General features: G+C 40.1%; 1 protein-coding gene across 11 annotated transcripts in view; it reads right to left on the bottom strand.

Moving 5' to 3' along the window:
- Window positions 1–19,231, bottom strand: part of SMYD3 (SET and MYND domain containing 3) — a 765,785-nt gene that overhangs the window by 322,501 nt on the left and 424,053 nt on the right. The gene's annotated exons all lie outside the window — the stretch shown is intronic.

Genomic DNA, 19,231 nt, shown 5'->3' with positions numbered 1-19,231 from the left:
GATCAAATGCGTGGTAGGGAAATCCACATCAAGTCCAATAAAATGGTAAAAGAAAAAGCCAGGCACAGAGGCTCATTCCTATAATCTCAGCACTTTGGGAGGTTGAGGTGGGAGAATCACTTGAACACAATTCAAGACCAGCCTGGGCAACACAGCAAAACTCCCTCTCTACAAAAAAAAAAAAAAAGAAAGAAAGAAAGAAAGAAAAATTAGCTCGGCATGGTAGTGCATGCCTGTAGTCCCAGCTACTCAGGAGGCTGAACTGGGAGAATCGCTTGAGCTAGGTTGAGGCTGCCCTGAGCCATGATCGCATTATTGCACCCAGCCTGGGCGACAGGGTGAGACCCTGTCTCAAAAATAATACTTTAAAAAGTTAAAGCTAATAAAACAGAAGCAAAAAGAACAAAATCCCAGAAAGCGTGATGTGAAAGAACCTTCTGATTCCTTTGTGACGAAAGGAGAGCTGACTTGAGAGACCCGTGCTGTTACAAAGACCTGCACTGCCTGAGCAAGACGTGGTGCTTCTCAGGGTTTCTAAGCCCAAGACTGAATCCTAATTTTTCTTCATGGAGGGAAAAAAGGCCACAACGTTACAATATAAAAATCTGAAAAAAGGGAAGTGAATTGATTTTTCATCTACTTAATAAAATGACTTATTTGGCTCATATTTCCTTAGGATCTCAACAACCTCAAGCTAAACTCTTCATAGATTTTCAGGGCAGCACAAATGAATCCCACAGGTTAAGTGAAGAGCTGCTCATGAGGACTGAAATCAGGAAAGAGCCTTAGTTCATCCCGGACTTAGTACAACATAAAGATCGTCACCATTCATTGTTCCTAAGTAGGGAGAAAAAATCCATAGAACATTTCCCTGAGATCATAAAGAGGTTAGTCACTGATTTGGGGATCTTTATAGTCTACCATTTGAGAATGACTTGGCCTTTCTGCAAGAAAAAATATCCATCAGGAGTACCACCGAAAATGTGCTGAACTTAAGGCACCTCTCCAAAGTGACTGCAATTACACAACTCCTAAGTCACTGAAAACACTCTGGGTTTTAAACATCTTGTGACACCAGAAGAAGACAAAAATTGCCCTAGTGATGATGAACCTAATAAGCAGTGTGTCTGTTTTGAATTACAATTTTCCCAATTACAAATGCTAGTCATTTTGACCACTAACCCAAGAATGCCTTGGTTAATTTCTCAAGGACAAAATGTTTACATATTGGTATATTTCAAACATTTCATTTTTGAAATGAATGCTGTTTTATTTTTCAAAGGCAGATGTCTTCCCTAGCCAGTGTATTTATAACCTCTTTGAACATTTGACCCATATTCCTAAGCATCCTTGTGGCATTTAAAATGCCTAACCAGTTCCAAGTGTTCAATAAGGTTTCAGCAAATGCTTGCTGAATGAATTAATTAATGAGTGAAGAAGGTATGTCGAAAACAACTAGATTTTCCTTGTAATTTTGAAATGGAAAACATATAGTAATCAATGCTAGCTCAAAATAACCCTAGTAAAGCCAACATAAGTGACTACCTTGGAAAACTTACAATAGAATGCATCACTGCTTCCACCCCCAAACCTGCTACCAGTTTTGCATTCTTTATCCAATGCGAGGTACCACTATTTCAACAGTTGACTGCATCAGAAAGAACCCAAGACTGCCTTCAATTTCAGTTATCTGCCAGGTGGACTGTCAGGGCTCGGCGCACAGTCGCACTCACAGCTGCAATTGATTACGGGGAAACAACGCCAAGCGGACTCAGCAAGCAGAAGGCCACGTGGGGAGAAGTCTGGGGAAACAGAGTGTGAGCTTCCAAAAGCCTTTCCCTAGTGAGTCACTGAGGGACTGAAGGGGCTGCTGTAGGTAGCCTCTGATTTTGGACTCCTGGAAGGAGAGCAGGTGATCAGCATAAACCATTATGTTTACACAAACAGTTTGGGCACTGTGGGCCACTCTTATCAGATCATGGGGAAACCCCTCCTGAAATCTGTTGCTAGATGTCAGCCAAGGGCCAAACTTGTGGGCCTTCCTTCCTTCCTTTCCTTCCTTCCCTCCCTCCACCACACCCCCCTCCCCTCCCCTCCCCTCCCTTCCTTTTCCCTCCCCTTCTCTCTCTCTCTCTCTCTCTCTCTCTTTTTCAACACTGTCTTCCTCTGTTTCCCAGGCTGGAGTGCAGTGGTGCGGTATCAGCTCACCACAACCTCCGCCTCCCAGGTTCAAGCGATTCTCCTGCCTCAGCCTCCCGAGTAGCCGGGACTACAGGCACATGCCACCATGCCTGGCTAATTTTTGTATTTTTAGTACAGATGGAGTTTTGCCATGTTCCCTAGGCCAATCTCAAACTCCTGACTTCAAGAGATCCACCCGCCTCAGCCTCCCAAAGTAGGGGATTAGAGGCATGAGCCACCACACCCAGCCCAGGTCTTTTCAAGGATAAGCAGTTTAGGCCTGCTACATTGACTCTTCTCTGCACAATGACTAGGCAAGAAACCAACGAATAATCCCAATTCCTACTTCTTCTTCACTGTCCCTCATCTCTTCTAGGCCAAATCCTGTCAGTTTTGCCCCCGAGTAACTTCCCTGTATTCCCTTTTTCCCGTCCTCACTATCAGGCTTTAATCGAGGCCTCCGTTCTCTCTTGCTCGAATCACTGGAGTTCTGTCTTGTCTCCTGCCTATCCTTCCATCTATTCTCCACAGGCTCTTGGCTGGGAAGGCTTCCCACTGCCCTCAACCTCCCGAGCATTGTGGAACAGGGCCTCTTTCTGATGTGCCCAAGTTTTCTCTCTAATTTCTCAACACTTTCTCCCTTCTGTACTCTCTGTTCTAGTCAAACTGAACTATTCAATGCAGTTCTCAGAAAGCATGGCACTTGCTTGCCCTTGCCACTTTGTTCAGGCTACTTGTCCTCTACCCAGAATGCATTTCCACTTTGCCTGGGTTAAGAAGTACGCAGCCTTTAGAAGTCAGCTGAGGCATCAGCTCAAACCTTCCCCAGATATCCCCGTCTCCCAGTCTAATACCTCATGCCTACTCCCCTCCATGGAATTTATCCCACTGCACCGCAATTTTCAGTCTATTTTATTGATCTGTCCCCTATACTAACAGTGTGTCCTTAAAGGTGGGATCTGTGCATCCCCAGTGTCTGGCATGGTCACTGACAAATTGTTCATGTTCAATAAATATTTCTTGATTGAATAAATGTCACAACTTCAGCAGAGTTCCCCTGAAGTCAGCTCCATTCCCCAGCCTTCTAGACCGGACTGAACTTAACACGATTTTGGCCCAGACACTGGGAACGGTGCATTGTTCACGTTATCCTCTTTGCATTGGCTTTGTTCAAAAGCTAACAGCCAAATATGGGGTGGTCTTCCTGTGAACGTGTAGGTCCACAGAGCCTGTCATTTGTATACTAATTACACTTTCGATTTCAGCTGACCTTCCCCAACCTCTTACTCTGATTACTTAACTTACACTTTATTTCTATCTTTGCATGTGTGCATGGTTTTTTCCAAAGCTTAAATTCCTTCTGGACTAAAGCAGGATATAAATAAATATGTATATAGTCCCAAAGAGATGAAAACACTATCCCATTGTTTAAAGGAGGTGAAACCTCAGTTTTTCTCAATATCCCATTCCTGGCTAAATCCAAAGTCTCCTAAAGCACAACTTACAAAAAGAGCTATTTTCCTCCTAGTTCTTCAGCTAAACTTCATACAATTAAGTTACTAATTAAAGCAATGCACACGTGCACCCATATTTTCTTCACAAGACTTAGGAGCAAGACTCAAAGAAGTGAGGCCAGATGTGCACCTACTTTATCCAGTCAATAAAAAAAGTGCTACTGAAAAACTGTGTAAAATGAGTTGTTTAAATAGAATCAAAATGTCAGTTTACTAGAGATGCTCACTATTTAAAGAAACACCACGGCAACTCCATGAAGTAATTATGGAGGAAGTAATCACCCTAAAACTTATCTGCCTTCCAATCCCAGATTTACATGCTGAGGCAATTTTCAAGTATGATTATTGGGAAACCCTCCTCAAGTTCTACTGCGTATAAACATGCTGTTCTCTTCATTTGTTTCTTCACCTATAAATGTAACTCAAGTTAATAACCAGCCAGAAAATTCAAATTAATATTAAATACTGAAACACTGTCATCACCAAATTCACACCAGAAATTATTAGCACTTCAAACATGAGAATGTTCTCAAAGCCCTATGAATTCTCCTTTCTACCCCCACTGGACAAACATGCCTTGACAACCTCCTAAGTAAAACATTCCTTCTCTACCTGTCAATGGATTCCACAAAAGTAAGGCAAAGTCCTTGCGGTCAAAGAACTTATAGCCACTTAGAGTTCACTCTTTTTGTTCGTTTTCCTGTTTCTCATTGTTATATCTGTTACTAACATTAAACTTTTTTCTTCTTTAATCCAAATTTTCATTTTGTTTTTTTCTCCATCTGTTTTTGTTTTACAAACTGCCACTCAGGAGTTAACTTTCATTAAATTTGCCTTATAAAATTTCTACCAAAACCAACTAAAAGGACAAGAGAACATAGGACAGTATACGCAGAGTTTAAAAAACCTTAAGGAAGATTAAAAGCTCATCACCATATAAATGCCTAGAGTTATGATTAGGCCCTACTAATTTGAACTTTGGGATGAAAACTCCTTATGAATTCATTACAGATTTGAATTTTTAAGGCAACTCAGTTCAACTCACCTCAAGTACAAATACAGTCATTCAAACTGAGCTAATAAAAGGCAGCTAAGTGGACATCCTAAAAGGTTTACTGCTAATGAATGAACAGATTGGCAACTAGCTTCTCAACAGTTCAGATGTAAACAAGACATTTACAAAGCCGCTGAAACTGTTCCTTCATGTAGGTTAAGAACGAGTCTTCCAATATTTTGTACATTACTATTCTTATTTTTCAAATAATTTTTTTACAAACAGTGAAAAGGAGTGTCTAAAATTCTCAACACTGCTGAATAAGTACAGACTGAAACTATCTTATAAATGAATTTGACAATGACCCGTGACCTAGAGGCAAAAGCAGACAGCCCTGTTTAAGCTGCTCAATAAAATTTGAGCTAAACTCGAAATGTAGAAGCAAATACTTTCTGGACCATCTGATAGATCAATGTTTTAAAATCCTTGCTAATTGCTTAAAGTTTTCATCCTTTTGTAATCTGCTCCTCTTGTGTACTTAACCTACTCACAGGTATTGATGTTAATTCATTAGTTCCCTCGGGGTGGGCAGGGCAGACTAGTATCTGAAAGCATTGATGCGTAGCTTCCTGGGTCAGGGACACATAAATCTTTTCATATAATTGCATGTCGTTTTATGTGTTGCTGTCTTCCTGCTGGGAAAGATGTTAAAATATTTAAGGCTTACTATCTGGTGTGATTGTGACTGTATAATTAAAGTCTGGGATAGGAGGAGAGAACGGCAGAATTCAGTACTTTATCTCAGTAGGAACAGTCTTTCTTTGAAGTGGTAAACTTTTAGAGCGTCAATAAAAGCAAAAATTCTGGTGAATAAGAGCCGGTAGAGTCCTTTCGAAGTCGTGTGGCACCGTTTGGTGACAATCTAGTGTACTGACGACAGAGCTGAAAGAACAAGAAGGGCTGTGTGTGCCACAAAGAGCACGATTGTCTTCAGTGATAAAATCAAGTAAACATTCTCATCAAGCTAAAATATACCCAGCTCTAATACAGCAACTGTTTACCCATTTCCATATTTGTCTACATACCAGACAGCCAGTGGGGGAGAATGGTTTTATTTTGTTCTTAATTAGAACAGTATTTGGAGCTGGAACTATCTAATGGGCAAGTAAGCCAAACATTCTCTCATCCACTCACTCCCTTCAGCATTCTTCTCTTACCCCTATCTTCTGGACCAAAAAATAAAAAATCTCGTCGGTGGGGAGTGGGGAGTTGCGGGACAAGGTATGAGTTGGGGAGAGCATCTGGGTTTTATCACCGGGTGTGTCAGGATTTGCAGTTTCTTGAAATTCTAAATCTTCATGTTGCTGTGCAGACTTGTGCCTCCTGGTACAAATAATAGATGTGCCCCCACACACGAATGCCCTCCCACGGCCCACAGCCTTGGGGCACTCCAAGGAGAGTGAGTTCAATACCATAAGTAAGGGCGACTCGCTCCTGGACGTGAATCTAGCATGCAAGATCATTTTCAATAAACACATAATTGCACAGTGACTTGATTTAAATCTACTCTATTATTTTCTTTGAATGAGGAGCAGATGTGTAACAGCAACCTGGAACAGAAAGTGGAGCTTTCAGATGCATGCTGTTATACGTGCACCAAGCTCAGGAGAGGCTGACCTCCATCAGCACCATGCGGCAGGAAAACCGCAAATACTCAGGAAGGCCACACTGTCCAGCACGGACTGAGCAGCTGCTGAGGGAAGGGGGGCAAATGGTCCTCAGCAAGGCCCTCCTCAGAAGGAACGAGAGACCGTGTGGAGGGTCCGTGAGAATGAATTTGTGGTTTGCAACTGGTTCGTCACGTCTCGCTCGAAATAAGGAAATCCAGTATGTGTGACTGTTTAGAAAAGCAATTAAGGACAGTTAAGTCTTTCTTGGTTAATTAAGTGATTTTCATCTGGAGGTATGTTTGGAGGAAGGAGCCTCCTGGAAAGTAGGATCAGAAAGAAGTGTTTAGTGTGAAAAAATCAGTTCCAGATGATTTTGTGTATACGCCTTGTGTTTAAACTCAGACTGTTAAGTCTAGACACTGGACATCAAACTACAGGTCAGCAAAAAAAGAACACCCAAGCAGCAAAAAGCTGTCATTTCACTGCCACCTTTATTAAAAGGGTACAAATATGCTTGCTTCAAATCTATGTTTTATAATTCTCTTCTTTATAACAAAAAGTCTTCTGACAACACAATCAAAAATGAACAGTCAGAAGTGATGATGATCTAAACGTAAACGGTTAAAGTCTTTGCTGATGGATACAGCTCGGGAGGAGGAGATGACCGGGAGGGAGCGGAACGGCTGAGGGAAGAACAAGAACGTAGAGACGAGCACAGGGTGCCCGCAACTTGCTTCCAAACCCCTACCACAGTTTCCTCATCTCTACAAAAAGTATAAACATGTACATGAGTTTATTGCTCATAATAATGAACTACAGGAGCATTTGTTATTGTTACACTAATGAAAACCACAATAAAAAATACTACTCCTATTAGTAACAAATCAAAGAATCTCCTTAATATGAAGTCAGTGTAAACAGCTCCTGGAGGGGGGCCAGTTCCGCAGGCTTAACAGCCATCCATGTGCAAAGTCATCAATCTGGAATTACCAGTCATATCTCCAACTCATGCCTTCCCTTATGCCTTATGTCTTACCTCACGCCTCTGCTGAAAAAGCGAATGAAAAAATGGTCTCCCTTTTCAAAAATGAAACCATCAAAAACCAACACGGGAAGGAGAAGAATCACTGACTAGGATATGTCTGCTCAGAAAACAAGGTGGATCTCATCTGAAAACACAACATAATAAAGGCGGCCGATGACACAGAACATCGTTCAGATTCTCTCCGACTTAGGCCGCAGCCGAAGCACAGACGTAACTCCCCCCCAGTCAGGCAGCTCATCTGCGTCTAGACTCCGTATTCTTAGTCATGACCTTGGAGCTGCCTCATCATGTTCTACCAGGAAAATGAAAATTGTGAAACAGAAAAATCTTGATCAAAGTGTTTTAATTTGTAATAAAAGAAAACAAACTGAGAATTTGCAAAAGGTGTGAAAATTTTCTTCTGTGTGAGGAAAGCTTCATGCCAGATATCTTAAACTCAACATTAATATCCAATACATTTCACATAAAACGAAACAATACTGCCATGGGAATTATGCTCCTCAGTCAGATAAAAACCTCAAGAGCAGGCCTGTCTGCCGATGTTCATCACTAACCTACAGTGTACCGTGTATTTGTTTTTGCCAATAAACTATGCTGTTGCCAGAGATTAAACATAAGTTCCTAAATGCATGTATGATTGTAATTACTTAATATTAATAAGCCGAACTGATAAACAGAATCCCAAATGAAGAAACAAAGTCAATATAAAACAGAAAGATGGCATTGTTAAATCCCAGAAGACGTCGCCTCGAGCTTTTCATCAGCCATTTGCAAGTTCATCCCTATCCAAACCCTTTGTGGCTTCCTCTGAAGAATCCCGAGGCCGAGGCCGCAGTCCGCTCACTCCTCCAGCTGCCTGCGAAGGCTGAATTTCATCTGGGGTTGGTGGTGGGCAGGACGAATGAGACTGTTCTCATTGTTCCCAGCAATGCTTAGACGGGCAGTGAGCTATTGCACCGCCTCAGATACCATAATCCCCCCAACATTCTCCCGTGTGGAGCCTTAGTTTGAGGGGAAAGTGAGTCTCAATGCCCGCTCCCCTCTCCCCATCAATGAGTCAGGCCTGTGGAGTGGGGGCCACTTCTTAGGCCTAAATCTGTGTTCAGAGGGTGGATCCATGCTTTCAGAGATGGTTGCCCCCCCTTCCTAGACCATCTTTAAGGGGGAGAGGCGCAGGAACTTAGAGAGTCAAAGACTACCAAGAGACACACTGAAAACTAGTGAGGTGGGAGCTGGCGATTTCCAACCCTATGGCAACAGCACTCCCTGGTCCCCCTTCTTTTCATTTCCCAGGACCGCCATCCTGAGGGCTGAACTGGTAACATTCATCTCACCTTTACAGATGATCAGGAAAATGCCACAAGTGAGTTTAATTCTCAAAGGAGAAAGAGAAAGTAGTATCTGATATTGATTAGGTCCAAATATACTCTCTAGGTGTTTCAGCCAGAAATACATCTGGGCATTTCCGTAGCAATCTGTCAGAGACTTTATCCATGTATCCATTTCAAAATAATGGGCTTTTAGGTGTTAGCTTTTATTCATTTCCATTTTGTCTTTTTAAAGTGACATCCAAAATGACGAAAAGCTTCAGGGCACTACAACATCATAAGACAATCTTCCTATATTCCCTTCCCCAAAGTACCCGGAGATCAGTCCTCCTCACGAAGAGGTGAAGCACTGACCCGAGGATCTGTCACAACCCCAATCAAAAAGCAACAGATCAAAGTGAATGGCAAGATAAAGTGGAGAGGGAGCCATTGTGTCTACATTCACATAAGCAAAGTCGTAATTAGTGACAAATCCGATTGGAGGATGGTTTTAATGGGATGCACCTTTTATGGCTTTCGAATGCTTAGAGTCAGCAGAACAAGCCACTACTTTGTTAGATAAAGAAACACAGATAAAAATGTATGTGTAATTGGTATGTTTTAAACTGGTACTTAAAAGCTATTTACCTCTTAGTTGGGACAAATATTCTTTTCAGTCATTAATTGGTAACCATAAATTTTCATTCTATTCTTGGCCTAATTATCACAGATTTCAACTAAGTAGGCTCCGAAACAATGAGGCTTTACTGGTTCAATCAGGAATACTTGTTGAAGGGTTTCCTAAGAAGATTACAATAGGATAAATTAACTCTATCAGTAGAAGCACTGGAATGTAGAATATCAAATAGAGTAAATCCACATGTAATAAACATAGATATCTAAGACATGTAAGTAAAAATAAGAATGTTGCAGATATATATACAATATGGTGCTGCTTATCAAAACTACACAAAACAATTTTGTGTCTGTGTGTAAAAACGAAATTGTGGGAGTGGGTATGTGTAATGCTAAAGGTGACGTGCCAAAATGCTAGCCATGGCTACTTATGGGAAGGAGGGTAGGACAGGTGGGAGAAAACAGATATTAAGGACAATGATCAAGGGGATTTTTGCCTTTGTTATAAAATGTTTTAAATTACTTAAAATAAAGTTATTGTGTTTATACATTATTTGTGCAATTAAAATGTTTTAAAATTTCAGATTTCTTTATCCCCACTATAATCACAGTAGTGATTTCTGAGTACGGAAGAAGCCTAGTAGCTAGGGGTGGTGCCAGTTCTAATCCCAAAGGACACAACCCTGAATGCTATCATCCCTGAAAATATTGGTATACAGGTCTTTAAAACCAAAAAAAAGTCCTGAAAGTGAAAATTAGCCTAAAGTCTAAATCTCTGAAATCGAAAAATCCTGAAAATCATAATCCCCAAAAACTAAAACCCCAAGTGCTGCAATCCTGAAAGCCAGGTTCTGGGGAGGGGATTCGAGGGTTTTCATCGTGCTCGCTGTGGCTGCATCTGGGGAGGGGATTCGAGGGTTTTCCGTTGTGCTCACTGTCGTTGCATCTGGGGAGGGGATTCGAGGGTTTTGCATTGTGCTCGCTGTCCTTGCATCGTGTTACTTCTGTCATGTTAGACAGGACTATTATCTTCTTGTTGTTGTCATCTGGAAATTAGGTATGGTTCACGGTGTGTACAGGTGCCAGATTCACAAGGGGTAGACTTGTAGACTTAATTTTCAGTGTCAGCTTGACTGGATTAAAGAGTATCTAGTAACTTGGTAAAGCATTATTCTGGAAGTGTCTGTAAGGGTGTTTCCAGAGGAGATTCGTACACGACTCTGAACAGAGTAGGTGGAGATCTGCGCTAAATGTTGGCGGGCACCATGCAACCAGCCTTGGGCCCAGAGGAACACACACAGATGGTAAAAACTGTTTTCCCTCCGAGAGATGAGACAGACTCCTCTTCTGCCCTGGACGTAAGAAACATAACTCCAAGCACCCGCACTATCACAATGTTGCTTTGTGTGTAAGCATGGTGCTCGTACAAAAAAACACCGAAACTTCTTCAATAAATGAAGAAATGTCTTTTTTCCGTGTCTCCTTTTGTGAAAGATAAAATTTCTTGAGACCTTGGCTCTTTGAGTGACTGTATTTGTGGCAGTGACTGGAGGTTTTTGACCCATCTTAGCAAAACCTGTATGTCAGGATATTTTTGATGACTGCAGTTACAACGAGGGATGCATACAGTTTCCAACCACAGTAATAAGCTTTCACACATTTCACTTTTTGACCTATTTCTTTTTGAATACAGTTTGTCTGTTCATAACTGTAATAACTGAGTGGCTTCCATTAGTATATCTGCATTTATGAATGGTATTGCTGCCTATTTTACTGTGTAAAGTGGCCTATAATGTGTTCAGTCATGTATTTAGATCTCTCTAAAATCTTCTTTTAACATTGTAATAAATGTATTTTAAGTATTTTTAAAACTTTATTCCACAATTATACTTTTGAAATTTTGGTCTCTGAGGATTATGATTTGGGTATTTTAGAATTTAGGGATTTTAGGCTGGAGCTAGTGAATCACACCTATAACCTCAGCACTTTGGGAGGCCGAGGTGGGCGGATCGCCTGAGCCCAGGAGTTCAAGACCAGCCTGGGCAACATGGTCAAACCCAAACTCTACAAAAAACACAAAAATTAGCCAGGCATGGTGGCTCATGCCTGTAGTCCCAGCTACTTGGGAGGCTGAGGTGGAAAGATTGCTGGAGACTGGGAGGCAGAGGTTGCAACAAGCCAAGATCACGCCACTGCACTCCAGCCTGGGTGACAGGGCAAGACTCTGTCTCAAACTAAATAAATACAAAAAAAAAAAAAAAAAACTAGACTTTAGGGATTGTAATCTTTCGAAATTTCAACATTTGGAATTATGGCCTTCAAGACAGCGTCTCTCAAGACTATGGTCCAAACCTCCCTAGAGGTTCTGGAAAGTACCTTGCCAGATACTACAGAAGTGCCATGATTCCATTCTGGTGCAACCATATGTCCATGTGTCAGGCACAATTTCCTAAGAAGAAATCAAGCGTAAGAGACGGCAAATTGATCCTGGCCTAAGTCAAACTCGTCCAACCTGTGGCCCAGCATGGCTTTGAATGTGGCCAAACACAAATTTGCAAACTTTCTTAAAACATGAGTTTTTTGTGTGTGATTTTTGTTCTTTTAGCTCCTCAGCTATCATTCATGTTCGTGTACTTTATGTGTGGCTCAAGACAATTTGTCTCCTTCCTGTGTGGCCTAGGGAAGCCAAAAGATTAGACACCCCTGGCCTAGGTCAGTAGCACCAGAAGGATATCTAGATAAGATCAAACTAGATTAATAAGTGGTCTGCAGCTCCAAAGCATTGACTTTGACCAGAACTTTTGAGATCCTTAGACTAATTCCTAATAAAGCAAGTCTTGCAAATAAAAAAAATTATCTCTCTTTTTCATTGGTTTACCAAAAAATATATAAATAAATAAATTTTAAAAAAACTGTGAACATACACACTAGAAGCAACAGCCATAATAAAGCTTCCGGTAATAATGAGGCAGCTCCTCCCATATATAACATACCAAATATAACAACTATAAACTCTGGATTACACATTTAAAAAAACTAACTCAAGGTACCAGACAGCGGCCAAAAGCAGACAGAAACTGGAAGGGAGTTAACACTTGAAAATAAATGAAAAATACTAGATGAGTTTCTTGTTTATAAAGCTTTTTTAATTGAAGCCAGAGCTTTTCTGCCTGTGCCAGCTGGGGCAACTGTAAGCTGGACAGAAATCTGCAGCTTCTTAAAGAAACAGAAGTGACACCAAAAAAACCCCAGTGAGGGCCACACAGTCTACTGCATGCATTGCCTGAATCTCTGGGTGACCCTAATATCCACATGCGTTGAGGAGAGGCCGAGCAGTCCAGAAAACGCTAAAAGAACTGAAAAGTGATTTCAGTTGCTGCCCTTCACAGGGGTAACAAAGTTGGAGCATATGTCTGCCAACATAATAGCATGCTAAAGCTATATATATATCTACACACACACACACTCTCTCTCTCTCTCTCTCTCTCTCTCTCTCTTCAGAGGATTATCACAGAATCCAGAAATCTATAACATATTTAAAATGTTCTGAATAAAACCCAAAATTACTAGACATATCAGGAAAGAGGACAGGGTGACTCATTCTCAAGAAAAAAAAAATTTAATCAATAAAAACCAACCCAAAATAGCCCTACTGCCTCAACAACCAGATAAGAATGTTTACAGTCAGCTTTCATCACTATGCCCAAGGAAGGACAGGAAAATATCCTTGTAAGGAATAAACAAGAAGCATCAACAGAGAATCTTAAAATAGTGATATGAATAAAATGTGAAACGAAAAATAATCCAATAAAACCGGAAGAGGAAGAGCGAGATGCAAACAAAAGAACCAGAGAGACGGCAGTGATAAGAACTCAGTCTTACATGATAAGAACTCAGCGTGACATTGCGGGCTGTGAAGACAGAAGGATGGAGCCATGAGTTACAAAATGCAGGCAGCTTCTCTCCCAGGTCCTCCACAAGGACGCCTTGATTTGGCCTGGTGGGACTAATTTTGGACTTTTGACTTCCAGAAATTACGATTAAAATTTTCTATTTTCTTATGCCACTAAGTTTGTGGTAATTTCTTACAACAGCAATATGAAACAGCAATGTGCTGACAGAGAAGGAGAAAAGAAACTGCCAATCTAGAATCTTCTATCCAGCAAAAAATAGTCTGCAAGAATAAAGGCAAAATAAAGACATTTTCATATAAAAGAAAACTAAAATAACGTATTGCCAGCAGACCTGTACTACCGGAGGTGCTAAACGAAGTCCTTCAGGCCGCAGGACAATGAGACTAGACAGAAGCCTGAAATTTCATGGAAGAGTGAAGGGTGCTGGAAATGGTAAACACGTAGGGAAGTATAAAATAAGACCCTTTCTCTGAATTTCTTTAAAATATATACAGCTACTTAAACAAAGAAGTAAAATGTTGTATTGAGGGAGCTTTAAAATATGCAAATATATATGACATCTGTAAGATTGAAGAGTTCATATTTTACATGAAATGGGACAATGTTAAATTTAGACTGTGAAAATTGAATTATCTGTTTTATAATCCTAGAGAAACCATTGAAAAAGAACACAGGGACATATAGCAAGAAAAAAAAAAAAAAGCCTAGCCAAAAGAACTTTGGCAAAATAACCAAAAGATAATATATAATAAATTTTTTTCATGGAAAATAGTTTTGGAAATGCTACTATGAAATCTCAGCCAGCAAATTCCATTTCTTGTCAATATATTCATCTGCATAAGAAATGGTATGGGATACATCTGTAGATTTAAACACGCACATAAACACACAAGTTCACAAAAATGGTCGGATTTTCTACTCCTCATTCAATTAAAAGAGAAACTATATGAAGAAAACACCAAAAGACAAAATAACAAATCCGTCTCTAGTTCAGTTCTCTGCTCCGTTCACAATTCTCACCAAGGAAAGAAAAATTCAAAGAAAAGACAGAGCTGGCACTTCATTTGCTATAGATAGTTAGCCAGCAATTCTTCAGTGTTATCCGCACATTCGCCCACATCCAAGTGTACTGCCAACGGACCAACGCAGAGAAGTGCTGAGTCAGGTTCCAGTGTGTTTCTAATATATCCCATGTTATTCAAGACAGAATCAAATTTTGTTTCAATGTGACTCTTCTGGGTTTAAAAAAAAGTTCAAAATCTTAGACTTAACTATATAGTCAATTAACCAGTACATAAACAAATGACTTTGGTACACTAATGCTGATAGCCAAAACAGTAAAAAATAAGTCAAAGGCATGTCACTTCCTTGCTCTTTCTGGCTCATTTATTTTAACTGCTCCCACTAGCATTCTGTCTGTTTTGTTTTATGTTTTTGTTGGTGGTGGTGGTGGTTTTTTGTTTTTTGTTTTTTTTTTTTTGCCAAAGTCAAGCTAGATTAATATAATTCTCTTCCCTTTGGAAGAGATAGAAAACAGAACAAAAAAAGAAAAAAATGCTTTGCTTCACAGTGAGTCAGTATTTATTGAATGTATTTATTGCAACACAGTGTTTATTGAAATACTATCATTTGCCAGGCACAGAAGAAAAGATACATAAGATGGCCCCTGATCCTCTAGCACTTAAGTAAAATACATAGGATATATATACATAATAGATAAAAAACAAAGCTGACTGTTTCGTGAAAGCAGAAAGGAGAGAGACAATCTTTTTAGTTGGGGAATCAGAAGGAGTTTGTCCTTGCAGGATGAGCTTTTCAGGGGTAAGCTGGAGGTGGGGAACCAGAAGCAGAAATCGGAGACCAGAGAAGTGTAGGACAATTCAGGGAAAGGTGATTGGCTGAGTATGGCTGGAGCATACAGGCTAAACTGGTGGAAGCTGTGAGAGAAAACACGGCATGTGTAATTGTGGTGGCTCTTGAAGTCAAGCTAAAGGTCTTGAGCCTTGGTTGACAGGCAGTGAGGTTCACAGAAGATTTTTTTAAATTGTGGAGTAACATTTTTCATCATTTACCAATAAATAGCCTCTGGAGGCATTATGTGCCAAAACTATGCAAACAAGCAGGAGTACATCAATGAATCCCACAAAGCCCCACCTCAAGCAGACTGCAGTAGAGTAGGGAGTTAACTATGTAAAGAGAACAACAAGTTTCAAAGCCTTAGTGAGGATTATGTTATACTTCTGTCTAAGCAAACAGGGCAGGCCTGGGATTGCCTTACCAAATTCAAGCTCCCAGCCTACATATGATACATACATGAAGGAATAATTTAAACTTTAAAAAAAAAGAGAGAAGAGGAAACTTTTCTTTTTCTGTAATCAGAATACCTGTCCTCCAGGAAAAGGTCATAAAACGGTGCAAAAGAACACCACAGGACTAAAAAAAGATTTTTTTAATGTGGCAATACAGGATTTCCTTTGCAAATTCTCCAGGGTTTTTCCCGCTCTGGCAAAGACACCACGACTCTATGTGCCTGTAATGTCCTGATTCTTCCTCTCTATAATGACAGTTCTCATCCCACGGGATTCAAGTTACCTGTTTATGTATCTGACACCTCTGCTATTTTATCAACTCTCTAAGGGAAGGAATTGTGTTTTATGAATGACATTCTCATTTTTAAAAAGAAAACAGCAGTTTGTCAAATAAAAACAAAATCTACTATCTTCCTTTCTTTAAATTTTCAAAATTAGCTCAAATAAAAATATATTATTGTTGACATTCAGTAAAGTACATGTTGGAAGCCTCTTTCAAAGTGACTTTCATAAAACAAGCAGAAGATATACACACAGATACACACATAACACCTTTTAAAATTTGAAATAATATAAGTGTTCTTACTGTAAAACGTGGGACAACTTTTATCTGAAGCACTTAAAAATTTCTCCCCTGCCCCAAACACTCCTTATTGGGCTACTGTTATCCCAATTTCACTCTTAGAAGACTTAAGCAGAAAAAGCATTAAATAAAATTTATGGGAGGTCATTGATTTGGACTAAGCTCCTACACTAGGCCCCAAGACACGAAGGCAAAATGGAGTTACTCAGACTCAAGTTCCAAACTGAAACCAACTTGTTTAACCTGAGAAAGTAGGGGAGAGAAAATAGTCGAATTCCCAACCAGGCCACTTTTAGGCACCATGATACAGAAGGCTTCTTCTGTTTTAATCTTCTATGAAAAAGTAACTTTGAAATGACCAATGTTCTTATTCCACTTCTGCTTCTTCAGCCGTTTTCTGCCTACATAGACCATCTCCTCCCGCGAGGATGTGAAGTCCATCCATCTTTCAAGGTCAAGAAGTTCAGACTTTATTAGGAGGCAATGGAGAGTCAAAGGAGAGTAGTTCAATTCACTTGCTAGAGAAGTGGCTGAAGGCACTTCCACGACTGCAAGCACAGCAGCCATAAGAGGTTGATTCAGCGACCCATATAATGGTGGCCTGAATTAAGGGACTGGCAGTGGGGCTGAAGAAAAATGCCTAGTTAAAAGAGAATAGGAAGCAGAACTAACCAGATGTATTGACTGACTAAATGTAAAGATAAGGGAGAGGGAAAAGTCAACAATGACTTATAGGTTTCCTCTAAATAGTCATTAAACGATTATTTACTGAGCACCAAATATCTACCATGGTTCTAGGTACCAGAGATGCATCAATGGACAAAAGAATGTCTTGTTCTTATGAAGGTTATACTTTAGCAGAAGATAGACAGTAAACAAATAAGACCTCTACAAAACCTTCTCTGATCATTCTTTTTTTTTTTTTTTAAAGTGAAAAGAAAGCAACTTTATTAAGAAAGTAAAGGAATAAACGGCTTCTCCACAGGCAGAGCAGCCGATCTGATCATTCTGGCTGATACTGGCTTCTTTTGTCTTAGGTGTGCCAGACTACACCACACATTTTGGAACTGATGGCACAGAGTAGATTCACATCATATACACAGCTTCACTGGGAGTCCTTCACCCTAATGAAGCTGATAAAGTCTGAAATAGGACATCCATGTTAAAAGAATGTCTGAATGATTCTAAGGATTTTTCTGGCTTCTGGCAAAAAAGTAAAATATTGTTTGTACTTCTGAACAATTTAAAGAATTTTGAAAAGAACTCTGACTACTTTTTTCACATCATGTAATGAAGCTTGATGTATTTATTACTTGGTGGTGTGATTTAGAAATGTGATAAAGTTAAAGTCTAACTTATTTCCCATCCAAACTTCCCAAGTAGACTGCACTGTATTTTTTGTTATTTTTCTCTGATTGTTGTACATGGGTAAGTAAAACTCGTTGTGTAAGTTTCCACAGAGTTTACACTTATGGGAAACAAAACCTGTGCCTTGCGTATCACCATCCCCCGACTGTCTGTCTGTCTGTCACTCGCAGAGTTCAAGGCACATATGAAGTGCTCAATAAACAAGAGCTGACTGCAGATCAATGAGGCTTAGTGCACAGCCTTATTGCAAACTGTGGTCTCCAATGCAAAAACAAAATAAAACAAAAATCCCACAACTAAAAACAAAGTAGGGGATGTTAACAACAGACCAAGGATATGAAATCTGTCTCATGAAAGAATAAAGATTTCACACAGAAATCACAAATGTTGGTATTAATTTTAAATGACATTTGTCAGCCATAGAAAGTAATCTCTAATGACTCATGATAGAGCCGTTTAACGCCCAAATAATTAAAAAAAGAACTGGAGAGGTAACCTAAGGGCAGGTAAGATTAAGTAAGGAAAATTTCAATCTGTGTGAAGAAGAGAAGGCTTTAACTTTTGAACCTTTTGGGACAATTTGGAACATCAGTCCTCCAAACCAAAATTCAACTTTATTTATCCTACATATATCCTTTATTTAGGATTCCTAAATTTAGTTCTTTCTTCATGAACTCTTAAATCAATCTCCTAGGGCAGGGGTGCCCAGGGGTGCCCAGGGCTGCGGACTGGTACTGGTCCATGGCCTGTTAGGAACTGGGTCACACAGCAGGAGGCGAGTAGCGGGTGAGCAGGCATTACCACTGGAGCTCAGAGCAGTGGCAGCATTCGATTCTCACAGCGGATGGGCAGACGTGACCACTGGAGCTCAGAGCAGTGGCAGCATTCGATTCTCATGGCGGGTGAGCAGGCATATCCACCAGCGCTCAGAGCAGTGGCAGCATTCGATTCTTACGGATGCGTGAACCCTATTGTGAACTGGGCATGTGAGGGATCTAGGTTGTGTGCTCCTTATGAGAATCTAACTAATGCCTGATGATCTGAGGTGGAACAGTTTCATCCTAAAACCATCCATCCCTGTCTCATCGCCCCATCCATGAAAAACTGTCTTCCACGAAACTGGTTCCTGGTGCCAGAAAGGTTGGGGACCACTGTCCTAGGGCAACCTTTCTTGTGTGGGTAAGTTCTTTAAGAAAACAGGAGAATCTAGGAGAAAAAGAACTCTTATTATTTAAAGAGAAAGACTACCAAGGACTCTTCTCTTACCGTACAGAGGAGGAAATCCTTACTATGCCTTAAACTTAGTGTCCAAGTTCAGTATACCTTTTTGATATAAAATATACAGAAAAGCTTAATATTTTATTTATCTTAGTGTATTATCTATCTCCTCCCTCTAGAATGTGAACTCTATAAAGGCAGAAATTTTTTATCTGTGTTGTTAACTGCTGTTTCCCTAATATCTACAACAACGGTTAACAACACTAGGTGGCCAACAGTAACTAAGAATGGACGAAAGAATCAAGGCTTGGATAACTAAACAGCTCGTTTATGGAATGCATGAATCCTTTCATAAGGATAATTAGTGTGTGTAATCAAAAGCAAAACCCTTCTGGAAGAAGTCCATCACCAACGTAGGGAAGTTACCACTTTGTGTGATTAGTATAAACTATCAAACAATGCAACCCACTGAAAGGAAAATGTGGGACAAAT

The sequence above is a fragment of the Macaca fascicularis genome, chromosome 1 (assembly GCF_037993035.2).
Source record: "Macaca fascicularis isolate 582-1 chromosome 1, T2T-MFA8v1.1".
Classification (NCBI taxonomy): domain Eukaryota; kingdom Metazoa; phylum Chordata; class Mammalia; order Primates; family Cercopithecidae; genus Macaca; species Macaca fascicularis.
Note: the sequence above shows the minus strand (reverse complement) of the source record. Positions and strands in the feature narration are given on the sequence as shown.